Here is a 13,061-nt window from a genome sequence, read left to right on the forward strand (position 1 = left end):
CCTTGCTTTCTAAGTGGTTTGTGTTGCTGCATACAGCTCTTTTGCTTCAAGAGATGACAGACTCTTTCCCCCTGCCTCTCTGTACCTGGCTTCATACTGGATTGAGCCAATGCATTCAATGAGGAGTTAGGAAAAAGGCAAGAGGGAGAGGAAAGAGTAAAAGGAAAGGATGTTCTTGAACTAGTTTTAAACCTCAAAATTGTTTATTGCACTGCAACATTCAATTGTAACTCCCTGCCCTCCCCCCACCTCACTCTTCATGTCCTTACACTGAGGCTGGAGACAGCCCACCCAGCCCACCAGACTGTCACTATTTTGGTGAGGGAAGAGGGAGCAGCAATGGTCTGCTGAAAAAGATTTGCAAAGCAAAGGTATTTTGTTGGACTGAACATCAGGAAAACCATCTGAAAGGTAGAGTCAGTATTAGCCTGTGGAATGGTCTCCCTGGGATGGAGGAGAGGGAGGCCCCAAACTAGGCAAAGGCTTGAAAGAGCATCCAAGGGGTAAAGCCCTCCCTGCTGAGTGGCTGGGGAATGTTGTACCCACAACATATTTATGCCAGCATAATCAGCCATTACAATGGTGTAAAGAAGGAGTGGGCACACAACACAGAGCCTTAAGCCAGTATAAATTACTTGCAGAGTTATCCTAGTAGAAACCAGGAGTAAAACACACTTGGGTAAGCTACCCCTGTCTACGTGTTGTGTATCTGCAGCTTATCCCTGGGTAGCCTTTCGGTCACATAAAACAGGTTATTATCATCCATTCTCCTGCCACTTAGTGCTGGGGCACTGTAACAGCCACTGTGTGCAGCTACCTGGAGTAGTTGCTCATTGGTTCTTTGTGTCATTTACATCAGCATACAAAACTCATGTACAACACAATGGTGTATATACAGGGTATGTCCATGCCCTACATACGTGCTGTCCAACTGGCAGCCTGGGGGCCATGTGCAGCCCAGCAGGGGTTACTCTGTAGTTGCTGGGCTCCCACCAGCTACTGCTCCCTCTATCACTCCTGCTGCAGAAGCAGCCAGGGCCTCCAGGCTCCCCCTCCCTCCTCTGGCTTCCACATCCTGCCCCTGCCCCATGGGATGGGCTTGCATGGCACAACCCATAGTACTTGGGTAGCTCATGGCCTAGGGTACCCACACTAGGTACAGCCTAGGGGTCTCATGGCTCATGCTCATGAGGCCTGTATGGCATGTGGCCCTTGCTGCTGCAGCTTACAAGCCATGCTGCCTTCAGTCATTTGGAAGTTGGACAGCCCTGCCATAAATGATCAACTGGATCCCACCAGTGATCCCTACCCAGATGCAGTTAGTGCATATGTGTTATTACATCCAGAACCTAGATCTATACAATACAATGAACCTTGTCAGGTTAAACATACACACACCAATGTCACATAAAATACTCTGGCTATTATTTTACTTGTTTCAAAACACATCAAACATTTGGTGAGACCCTAAGCAGATGTGTCCAGAATCTGGATCTGACAGAAATCAATCACATTTGAAACATTTTACAGGGGAAAGATATCAGACATTGGGGACCCTTAATAGTGGTCATTTAAGTCAATGGGGCTCTTTCCACTGAGTTCAGTAGGTGTTGGAACCAGCTCTAAGGCAAGGAAAACTTACTGGCGTCTCAGAAATTGCGCACTCTCTTGCACATGCACTTTGTCTCTCTCTGAGTTCTTGTCCTTTCCTTTGAGAGGTTTTTAGAAGTCTATAAACCAGAATTTGATAGCTAAAATATGCCAGGAGCATAATCAAAATCTCATAATAAACCGTGTGCAAGGAGAAGCGCAAAGGAAGTTTCTTAATGCAAGAAACACAGGCTGAGTCAGTAAAATTTAGCCTGTCGCCATCCATTGTGTCTGAGTGACAAGCTGGTTTTAGTCAAAAGGCATCACTGATAATATAGGAAGCCTGCATACAGGCGAGGGAGGCAGGGGAAGGGAAGAACATATGCATAGACCTTTGGCATTGTGAGGCTTTCAGATCCATCAGCTCTGAAAATTAGATACAGACTGATCATGTTTTGATAACTTCTTGAGAGCCCCTAGACATTATGCTAATTCTTGGGTGCACCATAAAGAATGAGGCCAGGACACCAAAGGCATAGGGTTTATAATTGATTTTTAATATATTTCCAGAATCCATCGTGCATGCGCTATCTATCCAGAGGTTGTGCTGGCAGAGGGGACAACACCGCATAGAATAAATAGGCCCTCATAACTTTAGTCATCTTGTATTAAATTGTGTGGAGCAGCACAATAAACAGTGAGACCGGGAAGCCCATGCAATAAGGAAATAATTCAGGCACTGTGCTTGCAAATCTTCCTCTCTCCAAGCACACTCATTAATCACCCCCCGTGCTCATTTATACACTTAAAGAAGCTATAAACAAAGGCAGAGAGGGTTTCTCTCATTATTTTTTTTTTATTGAGTTAACTTCCAGACTATTTTACAACAGTCTAGGCTGGTGATGGAGTCTCCTGCTTTAACTGGGTCATACAGTTCCCCCTGCTCTTCTTAAGCTTCCAGGAAAGTAATGATAAGAATATGAAGTATACTAAGATGTGGGGGGATGTGGGCATGCTAGAAGGGAGGAATAGGCTGCAATCAGACCCAGACAGGTTACAGGGGTGGGCGGATGAGAACAGGATGGGATTCAACACCGACAAGTGCAAGGTGCTGCACCTGAGGAGAAAGAACCAGCACCATACCTACAGGCTGGGGAACTCCCTTCTCGTCAGTGCAGAGGCAGAAAAGGATCTTGGAGTCATCACTGATGCCAAGATGAACATGGGCTGGCAGTGTGGGGATGCGGTCAGGAAGGCTACCCGCACCTTGACATGCATCCACAGATACATGTCGAGCAGGTCCAAAGAGGTGATCCTCCCCCTCTATGCGGCACTGGTCAGGCCGCAGCTGGAGTACTGCGTCCAGCTCTGGGCACCGCACTGCAGGAGGGATGTGGACAGCATGGAGAGGGTCCAGAGGAGGCCACTCGCATGATCAGGGGGCAGCAGGGCAGGCCCTATGAGGAGAGGCGACGGGACCTGAACCTGTTCAGCCTCCACAAGAGAAGGCTGAGGGGGGATCTATGGCTTGTTACAAACTAGTCAGAGGGGACCAGCAGACACTGGGGGAGTCCCTGTTCCCCCGAGCACCGCCAGGAGTGACTAGAAATAACAGTCACAAGCTGGCAGAGGGTAAATTCAGACTAGATATCAGGAGGCGTGACTTCACGGTCAGGGCGGCTAGGATCTGGAACCAACTTCCAAGGGAAGTGGTGCTGGCTTCTACCCGGGGGGTCTTTAAGAGGAGGCTGGATGTACACCTTGCTAGGGTTGTTTGCCCCAGTACTCTCTCCTGCCATCGGACTTGATGATCTGCTCAGGTCCCTTCCGACCCTAGAAACTATGAAACTATGAGTAGAACAGCAAGATGGAGGACAGGGCAATTTGTGGTATGAAACCACAGAATAGCTATGCAAGGAGAATGTAGGCTGGTCCCTTGATGCTCCTTGTACCTGGAATCAGCTGCACATTTGCGAGAGGATCTGAGAGAAGGCAAATTCTCACCCAGGTCTCTCCAGGACTTGTGGGGCCAATTCCTGTCTCTGTCACAAGTCTGGGTCAACAAACTCAGCCAAGTTGCTTTATCTGACTTTGCCGTGCTTGAAACTCTGGCAGATATAGTCAAACGGTGTCGGGGGGAGGAGAATGGAAAGAAAACCCTTAATCAAAAGTCTGAACCTTTCTGTTGTTTGAAAACTAAACAAGTTGGTTTCATTTTGTAAAAGTAAAACATTTGGAGAAAAATTTGGAATGGAACAAAGAGACAAAAAGATTGGATTATTTTCTTCTAGAAACATGGAATATTTTGCTCAAGCAACTCAGCTTTCATCTGCAGACCTGAACCAGGGCTGAGTACACAGGGGCTGATAATCCCAGAGCACAGAGTAGAGTTACCATATTTCCAGTTTCAAAAAAGAGGACACCTGTCACGGTGTGGCAGAGTAATATGATTGTGGGGGCGCAGTGATATACCCATGTCTTGTCCTTGCCCCTCACTTCCAAGCCACATTACCCCATGCCCCAGACCATGCTGGTGCCCCTCACTCCTAACCTGCAGCCCCCCCATCCCTGCTGATCCCCTTGCTCTTGACTTGCAGCCCCCTGGCACTGCCTGTGCCCTGTGCTCCTGCCCCTCTGGTGCCTCTCACTCCCAAGTCACAGCCCCCCAGCCCTGCCAGTGCCCCTTACTCCTGACCCATAGCCCTCTCCTCCCCCCACCCTTCACTCCTGACCCACAGCCCACTGCTCCTCCCAGCCCTGCAGCACCTCCTGGCTGCCCTGCTCCTGAGAGCACAGGCACCAGCCCCTTCCCCATCCCCTTCCCCCGCTGGAGAAATAGGTGCCTCCCCTGCCCTGCTGCAGCCCCAGCACCCAGACAGTCACCTAGCACCCCTCACTCACCCATCCCCTCCACACACTCCCACACCCACACACCCATGCACATGCACACACACACACCAGAAAGGCATCAACAGTTCTGATAATCCCAGGATGCTACCCTAGTGGACCAGGCTCTGGCTCCCCGAGTTTACATCATTAGAAAAAAATATTTCTTATTGTCTGTGGCACTCTACCTACAATAAATAATGGCTGGGGTTCTTCCCTCCCTCTGAAGAGGTCATGGTGATTCTTTTTTAATTATTAATTGCTGTGGCTAGCTGTATTAAGCAAGGCAATCTCAGACTGCAGTTATAACAAAAACACATTCATCAACAGGAAGACCCTGCCTGAACTCCTTGCAGTGGCATTTGGAAGAAAAAATTCTTCCTTTCTTCCTTCCTTCCTCTATCATCATCTTGCAGGATCTAGTCCAGTCCAAGCATTTGCACACATTCACTGCAGAAGTACCACACCAAAACACACAGGGTGCAGACAGAAGTGCAGCTCCCAGCTGTAACTGATAACGGTTTGCAGGAAGCGTTATGAGTTACAACAATCTCGTGGAACAAACAGAAGTTCGCTGTTGGGGCCTGGGGAGGAGGATCTAGTTGCTACAGCTGCTTTCCCCTAGCTTTCCCCTGTCCCTGTTTCAAAATGGGAGAAGGAAAGGGAGCAGAGGGAACTCATTCTAGGGATTTCCCAGTCTGCACTGGGTGGGGTGGGTGAATTGGAGAGCCTCCACCTTGGAGAGGCTTCAATACACCTGCTCCACCCTCCAGACCAAATGCCCACTGCTCCCGTTCCCCATTCCCCTTTTGAAAACAGCTAGAGGCTGGCAGGCAGCGCAGACACTAGTATGGAAGATGCTCCATTTTGAAACGTCTTCATCTGACCCCTCATGCAGTGAGGGATCAGATTTTCACCTGACTGGACATTTTTGAAGCTGTCTGCAGCCATGCACTTGCGTTTGGTCAGGGCTATAAACTGCTTTCTGAGGCCAGATCGGGCAACCGCTGTGACTTTTGTCTGTGCCCACAGTGCTCTTCTCTTTGGAATATGTTCTCCCTCATCTAGTAGACTTTGTCCTGTCTCGCAGCTCTAACTTTGTGCTGGCATAAAAGGACCATCTCAAAAGAATAATGGGGATAAAAGGATAGTGATGGGTTGAGGGAGAGGGCTCTTGAGAACTACCTGCGGGTGTTCATGAGACCAGTACTAATAGGAAAGCGTACGCAGATCCCAGAACAGAAGATCTAACTTCTGCTCCCAACTCCAGCATGGATTTACCATACAATGTTAGACACATCATTTCCCTACTCTTGGCTTCTGTTTTCCTTCCTGCCCTTTCCTGATCTTGCCTATTTAAACTGCAAGTTCTTTGGGACAGAGACTCTCTCATTCTGTAAATGTATGGGACCATGTGCTTACTACTTACTACTGCAACAGCAATAATGAAAGTGTCTGATCACCTGTTAGAGCATTCATTTGGAAGCAAGATTCCCCCCCAAACAGTGCCAGCATAACTGCTGGCATGTCTCACCCTTTTCACAGTCCTTAAATACAGGACAATATATCCCTGTGTGCCTCGTGAGTACCCCTGTCAAGGAAGACGATTAAGTGATGTTAACGTAGCTTAATATGACGCTTCCTAATAAATTTCATTAGAAGCTGCTGGAAAGTGGGGATGTGGAGCTGCTGTGGAGTGTCAGGTGGTTGGCAGCACTAACATATATCTTAGGGAACTTATCTTCTAATTAGAAAGGATAAAGCATATTTTTTCAGTGTGGTTACATGCGGTAATGAAGCATGCAGAAAGGCGCACAAGATAGATGGGTGCTTTCACTGCCGAAGCTGAAAACTTGCTTAACTTAATAGTCTATTTATTACATTTATTCCCTGAGCATACATGGCCCGATTAATACCTTCCAGCTTGTCCCATGCTGTAAAATTAAAGCCAGCAAAATGCCTTTGTACAAGGCGGCATTGGTGTGGCTGGGAGCAGGGCTTACTAGGAGGGAAAGCGGCAGGGGCGAAACGGTTCTTCTGCAAGACAGATGACAGGCTGTGTCAGAACGGACAGCCAGCCACGCGCTTGGATGCTGTGTTGGGCAGCGGGTAGGAGAAAAGAGTGAGGTAGACTCAAAGCATTTGCACAGATTTCAATAAGACTTCGTGAGAGTTTACTAGTTTAAGTTTAATAGTGATAGTCTTAGTAGTAACACAGATACGGACGGCACTGGTTCTGTTCCCTGCTGTCACTCTCAGCTACTATGTGTTCACGGACAAGTCACTTCTGCTCTCTGTGCCTCACTTGCCTCATCAGGTCCAATGCTAGCTCCTCTTTCAGGATGTGTCTTGAAGAAGAGCTAAAGATCACTGTTATTTTTTCACTGTGCTACCCCCTAGAGTAGGGTGAGATTCTCCAGTTATTACAGTACTGCCAAGAGACCCAAGCCAATTTTCTGCCCTGCCCCATGCTCCTCCAGTGACTTTGGGAAGTCCCTTAGGTGAAGATCCTTGAAGGGATTTAGGTGCCTCCCTTCCACTGATTTGAAGTCTCTTGAAGTTGATGCATCAGTTTTCCATCTATGAAACAGGGTTTAATAACACTTCCCTACCTCCCAGGGGTGCTGTGAGAATAAATATGTTGGAGATGTTGAGGTGCTCAGACATTATGGCAAAGCAGGCCATAATAGCAGTGTAGATAGCTAGCTATCAAGGTGGTATGAAATTGCTGAAGGGTTATTACTGTAACTGATGGGCATTATAGTGTATAGGGACTCAGATGTTTTCCACTTTTATGGGGTAAAAAACCACACAGATAAGGGAAGAGGTCAGAGTATCACAAGTAGTTTGGCAGCTGGTATCAGCTTGGAAGAGTAGGAAAGTTTTGCAGAAAAACCATGTTAGAGCTGCAGATCCCCATCTAATGAAAGCATCTTACAGGAAGAGGCTAGGCTGTAGCTATGACTCAGGAATCAATCGTTTCTTCCTTTGCATCAGCATTGCCAGACCTGTGCTATAGGTTGTGAAAGACGGTTCTGCCTTCACAAAGCAGCAAACACAGGTTGGCTTGAGGCACAGTCTGCAGACTGCAGGCTAGGTATTGCCAGGGGCGAACACATAAAGCAAAGCATATTCCAACCCCCCCCGCCCCCAACAGGAATCATTGTCATGTAGTGGAGTCAGACACGACTTACGGATCCAACCCTGGCTAATGGTGTGATTTTGGGCAAGTCACTGGAGAGCAGGTACCCCAGGTCACAGTCCATCATAACTGATGCCCAAGCACCTCCCAGTGTGCTCGCAATATCAGGCAATGCTCCCAGACTGCACGTCCCAGAATGCATCAGTCTCCCCTCTTGCTGAGAGAAGGTGGTTAATCATGGTGGTTACATGACTGGAGTGCTTACTGGAGAGTTTGCCCCTTGGAGAGATGGAGTATGATATCTCTGAACTACAAGTCAGAATTCAAACACTTAAATTTTCACTCATTCTGTTTTTGACAAAAATAAGAATTTTCAGTGGAAAATTAACACTTTTCATTGATTTTTTTTTTTTTTTTTGCTGGAAAACATTTTTAGTAGAAAATTTTTAGGCAGACCTCATTTCCATTCATTCATAATCTATTCTTCTCAACAACGACAGCAAAACTTTTCTCCCCTGCTCCTTAGGGCTGAGAGAGAGGGATAAAAAAGTAAACATATGCAAGGACAGAGGTTTAAACATCCCATTAAGATTAACTTATCTGCAGTAATTGACTTAACTAGGGGATTTTTAATGCTTTTCAAGGTTTTGCAGCAGCCAGCAGTGAAGATGCTCCTTTAAAAATATGTATATAGCAAGAGGAGCCCACAGCTAAGACTTTATAAGGCACTGATTCCAGGGGATTTAATAAGAATGTAATTTGTATAATTAACCATTCATCAATGTCAATTTCATTAAATGAATGCCAGAAATATTACCTTCACTAGCACGACCTAACAGGATTGGAATATATTATATGAAAAATGAACACTTAGTAGTTTTTTTTTTCTCTTTCTCTCTTTTTCTTTCTCTGCCTGGCTCTGTCTGTCATAAGGAGATTTGCAAGGCTGTGAAATAATTTAAAAGAGTAGTAAATGAAACTGACTAAGGAAAATGTGTGCATTTGGGTAACTAACCCTCATTATTATGTATGAAAGTTCATGTCAAAATGTTTTCACTTAGGAAAAAAAATGACTAAAGGAGTTCCCATCTCACGGGTGCTGATGCTGGTGAGCCATCTGCTCAAGTCTCTAAGGGATCTCCTGTATCATGGAAAAAAACAATCCAGGTTTTGCAAGTGCCAGAAAAATGGGGGCGTAGTTTTGGGTTTGGAAAAAATTAAACACTACTGATATGATATCAGGCAAATACAGGGAGGGCAAGAAGCTACACAGTGGGTACATCTAGAATAAGAAGACTTGTTCTACTGTGCATTAGCACGGCAGGAAAAGCCTGTGCTAATGTGTTAATACTCAGTAGATTTAGTCTAATGTGCAGTAGCATCACAAAAAAAACATGTTAAACTGCGCTAATGCACAGTGGCACCAATTATGGTGCATTAAGTTAGTACCTGACAATACAGGGCACTTTTACACATGCTCCAGGGGTGGGGAGGGCAGTGCTTTAGCAGCTCTAAGAGCCACTCTAATTGAAGCGCCACCACGTCGCATGTATCAGCATCTCCAAACTTAAAAGGTAACGAGCTTTAGTTGAAGCCCTGCTGCCACCGTTTTAAGTGGGGAGACACTGATACACGAGACGCAGAAAACTGCTGGAGTGTGGCAATTGCTACACTCCAGCAGACTTGATTAACTGAGTCTGTTCCATTGTGCTGGAATTCCACCATGTTGGAGCAGCCTCTGCCATGAATGGTGTGTGCCCCTGGCAGCTGGGGGGGCACGGCTGCCCTGGTGGTGGCAGGAGCACGGTGGCAGTGGCGGGAGCGGAGGGGGGTGAACACCAACCAGGGGTCGGTGACCACCCACAGGCATCACCAGCAGCATTGGCAGTGGCCAGCAGGGATGGCTGACTGCCCGCAGATGCCACCGGCAGTGTCAGTGGTGGCGTGGTGAGCGGTCGGTGGCACCTTTTTCCAGGGGGTGCATTGCCACGCTCAGGGGCTGCATGTGCACCCATGTGCACTCCCTATGTGTTGCCCCTGGCCTCTGCACTTGTGTGTAGGTACTAAACTTAATGAACTATAATTATGGCGCATTAATGAACATGTAGACACAACCTGTGCGTTTCAGCTCCTGCCCCACCTTTCAAAGTATCCACCAAATAGATAAACCACGGATATCTGGGCAAAGTAGAGGCTACAGCTCAGGTCTTTCCACTCCTCAAAGCCAGATCTCTTCTGCGTCAGCCTAGGGAGGCTGCTTTGAACTAGCATTAGTGCAGGGGCAAGCAGCTATTTAGGGTGGAGGGCTGCTTACCAAGATTTGGCAAGCCACCAAGGGCCGCATGGGCAGCCCCACTCTTTGACAGATAGCCCCACCCCTTGTGGGTATGTGGAGTGTGGGGGAGGGGATGTGTGTGGGATTTGTTGGGGGTGGATAGGTGTGGGTGGGTATGGGGTTTGTGGAGAACTGTGAGTGTGTGGGGGGAGGGTGGCTGGGAAGGATTATGGCTTGTGTGGAGGGGGAGGGTTTGCCCACAGCCTGCCTCCCTCCCCCTCCCCACCCCCATGGGAGGCACTGGCACGGTCCCTGTGCTCCCGCTTGCTGCCATTTGCCCTCCGTCTGCCACTGCTGCCCTTCTCCTGCCAAGCCAGTCAGGGTGGCTAGGGCCTGGAACCGGCTTCCAGGGGAAGTGGTGCAGGCTCCTAGCCTGGGGATTTTTAAAAGGAAGTTAGATGAGCACCTTGCCGGGGTCATCTGACCCCGGTGCTCTTTCCTGCCAAGGCAGGGGGTCGGACTAGATGATCTACCTAGGTCCCTTCTGACTCTAGCTACTATGATACTATGATACTAAGCCAGAGTTGCTGTTGTGGCTGTTTAGTTCTACCACCAGCTCCCCCGGGTCACATCTTTGACAGGCAGCCAGGGACAGATACATTTTAATTTTCTAAAATTTTTAAGGGCCCTGCAGGCCAGATATAATGGGCTGGTGGCCTGGATCCTGACCGTGGGCCATATTTTGCCCATCCCTGCATTAGTGATATTAACAGATGCCTACTATGCATCAGCCACTAGAGGACAACATCACACATTTCCTTACAATTGCCTCAAAATCAGACCAACACAACTGGAGAAAAACAGGATCAAACTGTGAAAAAAGTGTCGAAAGCTTTACTGGATTTGTGGGGCAGGGCTGTCGACATTTGGACATTTGACCAGTTTTCAAAATTTCTAAACATTTGTAGAAAAATTGGGAAAACTGAGTGAACTTCCTCCCCCCTTTTAAAATTCTGACAAACATATGAAAAATTGCAATCCACTGTAATTACAAGTAGGAGAAGGCACCTGACAGTAGGTAGATATAATGTTAGGTAGGTAAAGGGTTCGAAATGGAAATAGATTTACTAGGTCGCTGTCAAGTAAACTGTTTGAAGATACTTTCAAGATAAATGCACTACTGCCGTACTGGGGAAACTGCAGTAAGCTGATCATTAACAATAATTAATGACAGGGAACTATCTGTAAATAAACACCAGTAGGACTGACAGAATGGAAGGTGACGAGGAGTAGGCTATCATCTTACAGAACCAAACAGACAATTCCTTCAATGGTGGTAGGTCATACAAATGACATTATAGACTCTAGAGTGGCAGATGGACTTACAAAGGGGACTATAAAATGGGACCTTTACCTGCATTTCTATATTCTACGTTCAGACAATGCCCCATGGGAGTTGTTGATTAGGAGATCCATGTTCCCAGTCTCATATACTGGGTAGGTCCCCACACTAGACTTTATGCTTTTAGACTCTCTGTAGTGCCCCCTCCTCTTGCTAAGACATGCATGCTAAGAAGAATCTTGGCCATTTTTCAAGACAAAAACATTCTTTTATTTCAGCCCATGCTATTATTTTGTTGTTTCTTTCTGGCTTAAAAAAGAACCCAGAATGAAACACTGCAAGTCAAAATGTCAATGCAAAACAAACATTTCTATTTCATTTCTATTTAAAATGTCATTACATTGCTTTGGAAACCCAGACACTGACATGAAATGATACCATGAGTCAAAATAAGATTTTTCTTTTTTTGGTTTCATTCTCATGTGTCAATCCCAAGAAAAAGGGCTGGCTTAGCATCTTTGAAAAACTTCCAACCAATTTTTTTCAATTAAAAAAAAAAATGGAAGCAAGATTTTTCATTTAAAATTTCTGCTGGGAAATTTTTGGATTTTCCAACCATTTTTACTTTTGCCTATTAGGAGATAAGGAACAGGTGCAGATCATTAGCTTCCTCACAGTTTGTGGGTGTTCTGATGGACATCCACTACTCAGTCATCACTTCACGCCTTTTTTCTCGCGGCTGCACTCAGAGACCCTGGCTAAGCACTCGCTGAATTCCAGATGGGATTGTTCAGGATTGTGCTGAACGATGATACAGCGAGCGCAGTCACTGTCTCAGCTCAGCAGGATGAGGTGCTGGGCTCTTGTGCTGGCAGGGCTGGATTTTATATCTACAAGTAATGGGCTCATTAGCTTTAATCAGATAGGCCTGGTCCGATTATTAGGGCAAAGAAGACAAGGGAAGGATCTAAACCCTGGCTGTGCTTCAGTCTGCTTACACATAGCAGTGAGTTTGTCATTTATTCTATTTCTTTTGCATAAACACACACACAGTCTTAATGGCTCTAGGAGGGTTTCCCGCAGGAGATTAATGAAGCAGACGCAGACTGAGGTGCGGGGCTGAGGCACCCAGACACTGTAAGCAAGAGATAGGCAAAAACGCAGAATGCACGTTTCATACATATGCAGAAAATGGTACAGTTTGCAAAGCTGTTGTCCCTCTGAGCTCGCTGCTGAGGATGGCAAATACAAGACACTCCTTGGCTCTGCACAAAAATGGGGGTGACTAGCAGCAGCCAGAGCTCTAGACTGAGCTCCTGAGTGAGCAAATTATATAAGCACATCCCTAATTTGGAGCACATTAGTCTGGTGGGATTGCTTTGATGTTTACTGAATCAGAGACTTACCTGGGATGTTTAATACTGGGGTCATCATCATGACAATAATAGCAATTTTGAAAGAGACGCCACCTTGACTACTACTCATGCTTCGTTCCCCTCACGCACCTCTGACACTCTGAAGTATACTATAGTATTTATTCATAGTACTTATATGGCTCCCATTGTCAAAGCATCTCAGTGCTTCATGGTCCTTAATGCGTTTGTCCTCCCACACCCACTGAGGTAGGGCAGTGCTGTTATCCCCACTGGCAGGCAAGGTTCTTTGGGTAGATGTGATATCTTTTATTAGACCAACTTAATAGATGTCCCCAACTGAACAGTTGGTCTAACAAAATATATCACATCTACGCAAAGAACCTTGCCTGCCTATGTCCTTAGATCAGCATGGCTACAACCAACAACCCTGTTATCCCCACAGTACACATG

At 46.6% G+C, this 13,061-nt stretch overlaps 1 protein-coding gene across 4 annotated transcripts in view; it reads right to left on the reverse strand.

Moving 5' to 3' along the window:
- KIRREL3 (kirre like nephrin family adhesion molecule 3) overlaps nt 1-13,061 on the reverse strand; it is an 839,191-nt gene that overhangs the window by 492,824 nt on the left and 333,306 nt on the right. The gene's annotated exons all lie outside the window — the stretch shown is intronic.

This window comes from Crocodylus siamensis, chromosome 14 (genome assembly GCF_052110815.1).
Source record: "Crocodylus siamensis isolate JL-2025a chromosome 14, ASM5211081v1, whole genome shotgun sequence".
Classification (NCBI taxonomy): domain Eukaryota; kingdom Metazoa; phylum Chordata; order Crocodylia; family Crocodylidae; genus Crocodylus; species Crocodylus siamensis.